This window comes from Pollachius pollachius, assembly GCF_949987615.1.
Source record: "Pollachius pollachius genome assembly, chromosome: 6".
Taxonomy (NCBI): Eukaryota; Metazoa; Chordata; class Actinopteri; order Gadiformes; family Gadidae; genus Pollachius; species Pollachius pollachius.
Window position 1 is genome coordinate 26,949,154 of NC_136939.1, and position 10,474 is coordinate 26,959,627.

Sequence of the window (10,474 nt, forward strand, 5' to 3'; positions counted from 1 at the left end):
TTGTAACGACAGGCAAAGGAAGTGCTACAAAGAAAAAGGAAAAAGTATGTAATTTGGAACGCGGCCCTCGGCTTTCTCCAGCTTCTTTCATCCCTCAGACTTCACCTGACGATGACCTCACATCCTGTCACTGACTTCCTGTCCCTTCCCTCTCTACAACTGATGTCCTTTTCCGTGTGTGTGTGAGTGTGTGTCCAGATTCATTCAACACATTTCAACATAACAATCAAACACGGTTACGTGCATGTGCACAAACACACACATTATAAATCATAATAATCTTTTATATCGGATTACAATGTTGCTGCAGAGCCTCTCATTTGTGTAAGTATGTGTGCGTTAGGGGTTGATTGCTGTGTGTGTGTGTTTCTGTGTGAGGGGTTGATCGCTGTGTGTGTGTGTGTGTTAGGGGTTGATCTGTGTGTGTGTCTTGTACCACAGGATCATCCTCCGACGCACAACCACAGAATGCAAAACACACAAAACAACACAAAACCATGCTTAGCTTCTCATCCTCCCTCATTCTCCTCTCCTACTTCCTGTCTGTTGCCATGACGCCGGTGGGATGCTGCCTGGCATGGAGACCGGGCAAAGGAGTCAGGAGTTGGTCCAGGACACCAGCCAATGGGGGAGCGGTATAATCTCCCATAGCAACAGACTGGCAGCCAATCAACGGCTCTGTGTGTGTGTGCGTGTTGGCGTGTGTGTGAGAGAGAAAGAGAGGAAATGAAAAGCAAAAATATGCAGGACCCACCATGCGCATCCAGACACACAATGAACGCACACCCAAACACAATAAAGTCAAGCCCGATACACACACACCACATACCTCACACAAACTCTCTCTCCCTCTCTCTCTCTACTGTCCTCTCCTGACTCTCTCACTCACACTCTCTCACACACACACACGGTCCCCCCCATCCCCCCGTCTGCTGTTTGTCTGTCTGTGATGTAACTCCTCCCTCTCATCAGCTGATACGAGGGGAGTCAGAGCAGAGACACAACAACCTTTGCCTGCAGCGCATGGCACTACAGAGACTAGCATGAGGCTACAGAGCTAGCTCTGTGCTACAGAGACAAGCATGAGGCTACAGAGCTACAGAGACTAGCATAAGGCTACAGAGCTAGCTCCGTGCTACAGAGACTAGCATGAGGCTACAGAGACTAGCATGAGGCTACAGAGCTAGCTCCATAGTACAGAGACTAGCATGAGGCTACAGAGCTACAGAGACTAGCAAGAGGCTACAGAGCTAGCTCCGTGCTACAGAGACTAGCATGAGGGTACAGAGCTACAGAGACTAGCATGAGGCTCCAGAGCTAGCTCTGTGCTACACAGACTAGCATAAGGCTACAGAGCTACAGAGACTAGCATAAGGCTACAGAGCTATAGAAACTAGCATGAGGCTACAGAGCTAGCTCCGTGCTACAGAGACTAGCATAAGGCTACAGAGCTTCAGAGATTAGCTTGAGGCTACAGAGCTAGCTCAGTGCTACAGAGACTAGCATGAGGCTACAGAGCTACAGAGACTAGAATGAGGCTACAGAGCTAGCTCTGTGCTACAGAGACAAGCATGAGGCTACAGAGCTACAGAGACTAGCATAAGGCTACAGAGCTACAGAGACTAGCATGAGACTACAGACTTAGCTCCGTGCTACAGAGCTAGTTCTAGCTCCGCGGTATAGTGCTAGCTCTAGCTCAGCCCTACAGAGCTAGCTCTAGCTCAGCGGTATAGAGCTAGCTCTAGCTTGGCGCCACAGAGCTAGCTCTAGCTCCGTGCTACAGAGCTAGCTCTAGCTTGGCGCTACAGAGCTACAGAGCTAGCTCTAGCTTGGCGCTACAGAGCTAGCTCTACATCCGTGCTACAGAGCTAGGTCTAGCTTGGTGCTACAGAGCTACAGAGCTAGCTCGGCGTTGACCTACATAGCGAGTGACCCGCGGCGCCACGCTGCATCTGCTCATCGTTTGACTCTGTGTGGTGTCATGACGATGAGGGTCTAGTCACATGACCTTCTGTCTACCGCTAAACGGATCTGACCTTTGACCCCCAGCAGCTATTTACAGAAATTAGAATGTGATCAACCAATCAGGCGCTGTGTTGTGTTGATGTAGAATAAAGTTTCAGTCGCGCACATACACTCACAGGTTACAAACAGACACAAACACACACAGGTCAACACAACCTGTCGCCTTGACCTGCAACACAAGCATGCATCACCACGTGTGCGGGAGTCAGAGCCCCGCCCCCTCAGGGCATTGGTGAGTCGGAGCCCCGCCCCCTCCACTGCTCCGCCCCCTCAGGGCGGTGGTGTGTCAGAGCCCCGCCCCCTCCACTGCTCCGCCCCCTCAGGGCGGTGGTGAGTCAGAGCCCCGCCCCCTCCACTGCTCCGCCCCCTCAGGGCGGTGGTGAGTCAGAGCCCCGCCCCCTCCACTGCTCCGCCCCCTCAGGGCGGTGGTGAGTCAGAGCCCCGCCCCCTCCAAGGCTCGGCGGTGGTGTGTGAAGTGGTGACGTAGTGTAAGACAGGCTGTTGGAGGAGGAGGAGGAGGTGGTGACGTAGGGTGAGACAGGCTGTTGGAGGAGGAGGAGGAGGTGGTGACGTAGGGTGAGACAGGCTGTTGGAGGAGGATGAGGAGGTGGTGACGTAGGGTAAGACAGGCTGTTGGAGGAGGAGGTGGTGACGTAGGGTGAGACAGGCTGTTGGAGGAGGAGGAGGAGGTGGTGACGTAGGGTGAGACAGGCTGTTGGAGGAGGAGGAGGAGGTGGTGACGTAGGGTGAGACAGGCTGTTGGATGAGGAGGAGGTGATGTAGGGTAAGACAGGCTTTTGGATGAGGAGGAGGTGACGTAGGGTAAGACAGGCTGTTGGAGGAGGAGGAGGTGACGTAGGGTAAGACAGGCTGTTGGTGGAGGAGGAGGTGACGTAGGGTAAGACAGGCTGTTGGAGGAGGAGGAGGTGACGTAGGGTAAGACAGGCTGTTGGATGAGGAGGAGGCGACGTAGGGTAAGACAGGCTGTTGGAGGAGGAGGAGGTGAAAAAGGGTAAGACAGGCTGTTGGAGGAGGAGGAGGTGACGTAGGGTAAGACAGGCTGTTGGAGGAGGAGGAGGTGACGTAGGGTAAGACAGGCTGTAACACCGTCTAGCCACTGCACCGTCCGTCAGCGGATGACGGGGCGTGGCTGACGGATGGGGGAGCAGTCTTTGCAGAGGCCTACGTCAGCCAATCCCGAGCATACGCGGTCTGATTGGATGACGGGTCCGTCGCTGCCTGAAAAGTTGAACATTTTTCAACTTTCTTGACGGAGCCGACGGATCCAACGGAACGGATGGATCCACAATGCACTGCGGCTACGCCCCATTCAAAGTCAATGATGTCCGTTAACGGACGGATGCAGTGGGCAAGAGGGGTAAGACAGGCTGTTGGTGGAGGAGGAGGTGACGTAGGGTAAGACAGGCTGTTAGAGGAGGAGGAGGAGGAGCGGAAGTGACTGATGTATTTATATACATGCAGACACGCAAGACCTAGCTACATGCACACGCGTGAGATAACTGTCAGGAAAACACACACACACACACACACACACACACACACACACAAACACACACACACACACACACACACACACAGTGTCATGTCCCAGAGCTGTCATATCTTCCAGGGAGTTCAGGTTAAATATAGATTATCTATATATATATAAAGATATATAAAACCTCTCGGCTACAAGACATCAGCCGCCAAATAACTCTAACCCTAACCCTAACAATTCCAGAATGTCTGTCTGGGAAACGCCAATTACTGACTGACTGTGTCTTTGATTACCTGTGTGTGTGTGTGTGTGTGTGTGTGTGTGTGTGTGTGTGTGTGTGTGTGTGTGTCTGTACGTGTGTTTACCTTAACTAGAGTTTCCGCACACATGTTGCACCCGCTCAACCTCTAGTTGTGATTAAACCCATAGCAATAATGTGGAAACACGAGTCGATAATGTAACAAATTTACGAGCGCATAATATAATAACATTTTGCCTATAATGTTACAACGCATAACATTAGAGCATTTGAGCAACAACTTGTGTGTTGATATGCCGGTCGGCGCGATGTTTGAATTTAACGTTTTTTATATGACAAAATGAACGACCTGCCGTTGCTTGTCGAGGTGAGAAATTGTCTCTTCACTTCTTTTATTGCAATTTCTACAGTCTATAGAGAGAACGTCTCACCTGGGAGGGTTGTATGTATGTGTGTATGTATGCTGTGTCCTGCACCGCCTTTGTCTTGAAACGTCAGCGTGCGCGTGTGTGCTCGTGCGTGCGTGCGTGTGTGTGTGCGTGCGTTCACGCGTGCTGTGTGTGTGGGTGAGCTGCAGGCCGCTTGGCGTGCATGTTTGTGCGTGTGGGCGTGCGTGCGTTTACTTGAATGCGTGTGTCTGTGGATGTGTTTACCTGTGTGTGTGTGTGTGTGTGTCTGTACATGTATGTTAACCTAAATGTGTGTGTCTGTGGATGTGTTAACCTGTGTGTGAGTGTGTGTGTGTGTGTGTGTCTGTACATGTGTGTTAACCTAAATGTGTGTGTCTGTGGATGTGTTAACCTGTGTGTGTGTGCGTGTTTACCTAAATGTGTGTGTGTGTTTACCTATATGTGTGTGTCTGTGGATGTGTTAACCTGTGTGTGTGTGTGTGCGTCTGTACATGTGTGTTTACCTAAATGTCTGTGTGTGTGTGTGTTTACCAAAATGTGTGTGTGTCTGTGGATGTGTTTACCTGTGTGTGTGGTGTTTTTCACCAGGGAATAAAGAATATGTGATTCATCAGCCGTCTGCCGTCAGAGACACAGGAACACACACACAGAGACACACACGCTACAGGCAGTTGGCTGCCTCACTCTCAGTAGCACAACAACGACAACAGGAAACCAGGATGGTGTTGTCCATTATATATATATATATATATGACTCACTCACGTCAGTGAGTGAGTCAGTCAGAGATAGCAGTGTTGTAACGCAAGTGTTGTACACTTCTTTGTTATTTAGATAACCGTTCTGCTGTTAGTGTTATGGCGCATAACACGTCGGGTTCTCTGACGTCTCTGTATATCGTCTGGAGAACCACACAGCTTTTGGCCGTGATAATATATATAATATGATATAGATATCTATGTACAATATGATATTATTTAGATACAGAGCTCCAGGCCTCCCGCCTGTGCGTTCTAGAATATTTACAGAACACGGCCAAAGGCTGTGTGCGCCTCGCCATTGCGATACATCCACTGTAAACAGAGCGCATGGTACCGTGGCCGCAAGCTGCTCAGGGCCACACCCCCACCCTCCTCCTTGACCCGCCTCTAAAAAACGGCACGTTTGTGGAAAGCTCATTATGGGACTGGCTCTAGCCTTAGTGGCTGTTTTGTTATTATTATATGTACTTTGCACTTTCATAAATAAGACATGCTGCATTTTCAGTTTTATAACTGATTGTCTTATTGTGTTTACAAGTTACGAATGGAGTCTGGAGATGATGTGGGGTACTTGTTGTTTACTGTTTACATCTTAAATTACACAGTTCAGGCTGTTGCAGCTAGCTCAGGGGAGAGACTGTATGACACTAGGTGGTACAACCTGAAAGAATAGCCTTCTGCATTTTTGTTTTTTGTTTTCCCTTCATTGTGCCGAACTCGTACCGAACCGTGATGTCTGAACCGAGGTACGAACCGAACCGTGACTTCAGTGTACCGTTACACCCCTAATATATATATATATATATATCCGATCACATTGCTCATTTACCACAAAGAGAACCTAAAACACTACGGTGTTATGCTGTTTGTTAACGGTCGGATGCGGGAAGTCGGAACGGGAAACGTGTCATCTCCGACTTGCGTGCGTTCAAGCTTGGAAAACATGGATGCTCACGCTTAACTAGAAGAATACAAATGTATGTATGATTCATATTTTAGTTTCTCACTCTCACCTCCTCCCTACATCCCTCTCCTCCGCTGCCACAACATACACACTGAGTGAGTGAATCAAGTGAGTGAGTGATTGAGCGAGTGAGTGAGCGAATGAGCGAGTGAGTGAGCGATTGTATTGAGAGAGAGACCCCCTGCCAATCAAGACTCTCACGTTAATCATTGGCATTTCCAGTCCCACATGTACCACACCGAAGCCGGTGGCAGATGACCGTGGTCCTCACGGCCGGCCCATTTGAGAGTGTGCACGTGGATTCGTGAGTTTGTGAGAGCGTGCATGTGGGTTGGTGAGAGTGTGAACGTGAGTCTGTGAGAGTGTGCAAGTGTGTCTTGAGAGCGTGCACGTGTGTCATGAGAGTGTGCACGTGTACCGGGTCACAGAGGGCATGAGGCCAGGCTCTGCACATCATCAATCCCCTAGCATCACATTTAAATTTAGCAGACGCTTTCATCCAAAGCGACTTACAATAAGTACATTTGTCATAAGAAGTGAAATAATATATCGCTGTCAGTACAGTAAAGATGGTCATAGAACCAAGTGCAAGTACTAACAATCGCTAGGCTAACCCATTCCCCGTGTACAGCAATGCTAGCAGCTACTGCAGATGTTTACACAATTAAGTACTATGAATAAGTGCAATGTAGATTAAGTGCGTACAATAAGTGCGGACATAAAGTGCCAGGACGTACAACATACAATGGTGGCCGGAAGGGGCTGGGTAGCTATGCAGAGTTGAGGTGAACTCTGAACAGGTGAATTTTAAGTCTTTCACACACTTAACACCCACTAAACGCACTCTAGACACACACTGAACACACAATAAACGCACACTAGACACACACTAAACGCACTCTAGTCACACACTAAACGCACTCTAGACACAAACTAAACACACACTAAACGCACTCTAGACGCACACTAAACACACACTATACGCGCACTATATGCACACTACTCACACACTAGACGCACACTAGAGGCACTCTAGACGCACACTAGACACACACTAAACGCTAGGGGTGGGAATCTCTTGGCACCTCACGATTCGATTACGATTATGAGGTCAACGATTCGATTCTAAAGCGATTATCGATGCATCTCGATGCAACTATTTTTTTTAAGTACATTTCTATGTGTGATTTTCAAAAATATATATATAAATCTGAGTTTGCTACTCAGAGTTTGCTAATCACTTCCTACTTTTGTGATGATCATTAAAAACGAATGAATGAACTTATCTAATATTTTATTAGAGAGAAAGCTTTTGTCACAAATATGACTTTCTATGAACAATGCAATAATCAACGCAACTTGCATTACAACACAATATGGAAGTATTTAAAAAAATAGGTTTCAGTTTTATTTTCTTTCGAATCTTTCTTTTCTATGTCATTAAAGAAAAAGCTGCTCTTGAATTAGAGTTCTTGTGTCTGGCTGTGAGTTTGCGTGCATGCTATGCGTAGGCTGAATCGCAATCGTGTCAAGACAATTCAGATTGGCCAATACACACTGAAGATAAATTTAAAAAATTTAAAATTACTAAAATTATCCCTCTCTATAGCGAACAGAATGTTGCAGCAGGCGAACAAATAATAAAAAAGATATCTGATTATTAATTTGCATCGAAATGGAATCGTCCTAGAGAGAATCGTAATGCATTGAAGAATCGATTATTTTTCCCACCCCTACTAAACGCACACTAGACAAACACTAAACACACACTAGGCACACACTAGACACTCACTCAAAACACACTACACACACTAAACCCAGGCATGTCTTCTTCTGACCTGATACACTCTAACCTTGGAATACTAGGAGCTGAGAAGGACCACTTCAGTCCCACACACCAGAGCCTGGTTCATAGCTCAGGTCTTAACCTCCTGTAGACCAGAGCCTGGTTCATAGCCCAGGTCTTAACCTCCTGTAGACCAGAGCCTGGTTCATAGCTCAGGTCTTAACCTCCTTTAGACCAGAGTCTGGTTCATAGCTCAGGTCTTAACCTCCTGTAGACCAGAGCCTGGTTCATAGCTCAGGTCTTAACCTCCTTTAGACCAGAGCCTGGTTCATAGCTCAGGTCTTAACCTCCTGTAGACCAGAGCCTGGTTCATAGCTCAGGTCTTAACCTCCTGTAGACCAGAGCCTAGTTCATAGCTCAGGTCTTAACCTCCTGTAGACCAGAGCCTGGTTCATAGCTCAGGTCTTAACCTCCTTTAGACCAGAGCCTGGTTCATAGCTCAGGTCTTAACCTCCTGTAGACCAGAGCCTGGTTCATAGCTCAGGTCTTAACCTCCTTTAGACCAGAGCCTGGTTCATAGCTCAGGTCTTAACCTCCTGTAGACCAGAGCCTGGTTCATAGCTCAGGTCTTAACCTCCTGTAGACCAGAGCCTAGTTCATAGCTCAGGTCTTAACCTCCTGTAGACCAGAGCCTGGTTCATAGCTCAGGTCTTAACCTCCTGTAGACCAGAGCCTGGTTCATAGCTCAGGTCCATCACATCTGAGTCAACAGATGTGTGTCTGCAGGCGAGAGTTCTTTGAGCCTGTGACTGGCTCAGACACAAACCAGGCCAGCTGGTTTTTGTCTGAGCACTTGTTCACAGTGAGCTGTGAACAAGTGTGTGTGAAGGATTCCAATCAACATGTGGACACAGTAGAAACACACTCATTAAAAGGGATAGTTCGGAATTTTGAACATAGGGGCTGATTCCCAAGTTAGCCTTGGTGTTCTTTATCATTGGAGACAGTTTTCAACACATTTCATTCAGTCCTTCTAGTTGCAGAGTTTGCCCGTTGCCGTGCGCTAGCCTAGCACGAGCGAACTCTGCAACTAGAAGGACTGAATGAAATGTGTTAAACTGTCTCCAATGATAAAGAACACCAAGGCTAACTTGGGAATCAGGCCCTATGTCTTAACTTCCGAACTACCCCTTTAAAGCCCTTCTGGAGATGCTGGGATTCCTTAACCATCACCTTGTAGTGGTCTGGTAACTAGTGGTAGAACTAGTTAGGACTAGAGTCAGGGCACGTTTAACCTGGAACGCAGAACAGTAAACAAGCTTTCTCCTCCATCGCATCACAAGAATTCCACCTTCTCTCTCTCTCTGTCGCTTTCTCCCCCCCTCTCTCCCCTGTTCTCTCTGTAACTGTTTCCTTCCTCCACACTTACTCATTAATCTATCTCCCTCTCTCCCCCCTCCCTCTCTCTCTCTGTTACTGCTTCCTTCCTCCACACTTACTCGTTATTCTGTCTCCCTCTCTCTCTCCCCCTCCCTCTCTCCCCCCCTCCCTCTCTCTCTCTCTCTGTTACTGCTTCCTTCTTCCACACTTACTCGTTATTCTGTCTCCCTCTCTCCCCCCCTCCCTGACTCAGTAAAGTGCTTAGTGTTACCTGAGAATCCCACGACTTAATCTGCATGTCAGCAGCGAGACGTTCTCAGACGTTAAACTTAAGTCGGTCCGTCTGTATTCAGACGACCTCTCCAGTACCTCTAGGGAGGAATCACTTTCTGCACAGATATCAAAAATGTGCCAATAATGACCCAGTATCTCGCCTCATATTGGTCAGTTCAGTAGTCTACAGTGTTGTGATCATCGCGTGGTTTCTATCAGGACAACGGTAGGGCCGCTGACTGCCCGCCATACTCCGCTTTATCCTGGGATGCCACGCGACACAGAGTCCTGAACACACACACACCTTTTGTCCGGGACATCCACCTGCCGTGATCTCCACGCAGTGACGTCACGGGTGAGCGTCATCAATTCCAACAGAGGGACCAGTTCGTCCTCAATACACAATATAAGACTCCCTTTCAAATACAGATATAGATATATAAATCCAGAGTATTGGTTGAACTGAATGCCTTCCCGCTGCCCATGGGCAAGGCCAGACCTACAGACAACCGGTCATCAAACCAGCATCTTTACATGCTCAGAGATCGCGGTAGTTGGAGGAATCACCGCGTTATTACACTAACTAAGATAACTACAGCAGCCGATGGGTGTGGAGACACACACACGGACCAGAGACGCCCTGACCGTGAGGTCTATTGACGTCCAGGCCGGGACGGATGTGACAACCTCCCCATCAGACGCGGCCTCCAAGCGGCGGCCTACATGTCTGCGCCCCGGTCGATGAGGCGGTGGACCACCGCACACACACACATGAACACATAAACACACACACACACACGTGAACACCCACCCTCATTATGACAGGGTGAGGATGAACTCAGAGCAGAGACGCGCCAAAGATCAGGGGATGACGATAAAGAGCGCTGTAGCTCTGTAAGGTATTCCGCCCCTGCGCTAGAGGCGACGTCTCTTACCTTGGCGCGTAGTTCGCGCGCGGCGCGCTGCTGCTGGTGCATCTCGAGTGAAGCGACGACTGGAAACGACGTCCACGACGTGAAATCACGGCGCGCGTAACACCCTCACCGTGTCACGCACGCGGGAGAGCCCGGTCGTTGGGTTGTTTTAGCCGGTAACGCGTCTGCGCTTCCCCCGGGAGTCG

The 10,474-nt window shown here is 48.7% G+C and overlaps 1 protein-coding gene across 1 annotated transcript in view; it reads right to left on the bottom strand.

Annotated features, from left to right (window-relative positions):
* LOC307076535 (transmembrane protein 198-like) overlaps nt 1-10,468 on the bottom strand; it is a 45,570-nt gene extending 35,102 nt beyond the window's left edge. The window contains exon 1 of the mRNA XM_079737573.1: nt 10,290-10,468. The gene's annotated coding sequence lies outside the window, so the exon portion shown is untranslated. The remainder of the gene's footprint in view (nt 1-10,289) is intronic.
* Nucleotides 10,469-10,474: the final 6 nt, after the last annotated feature.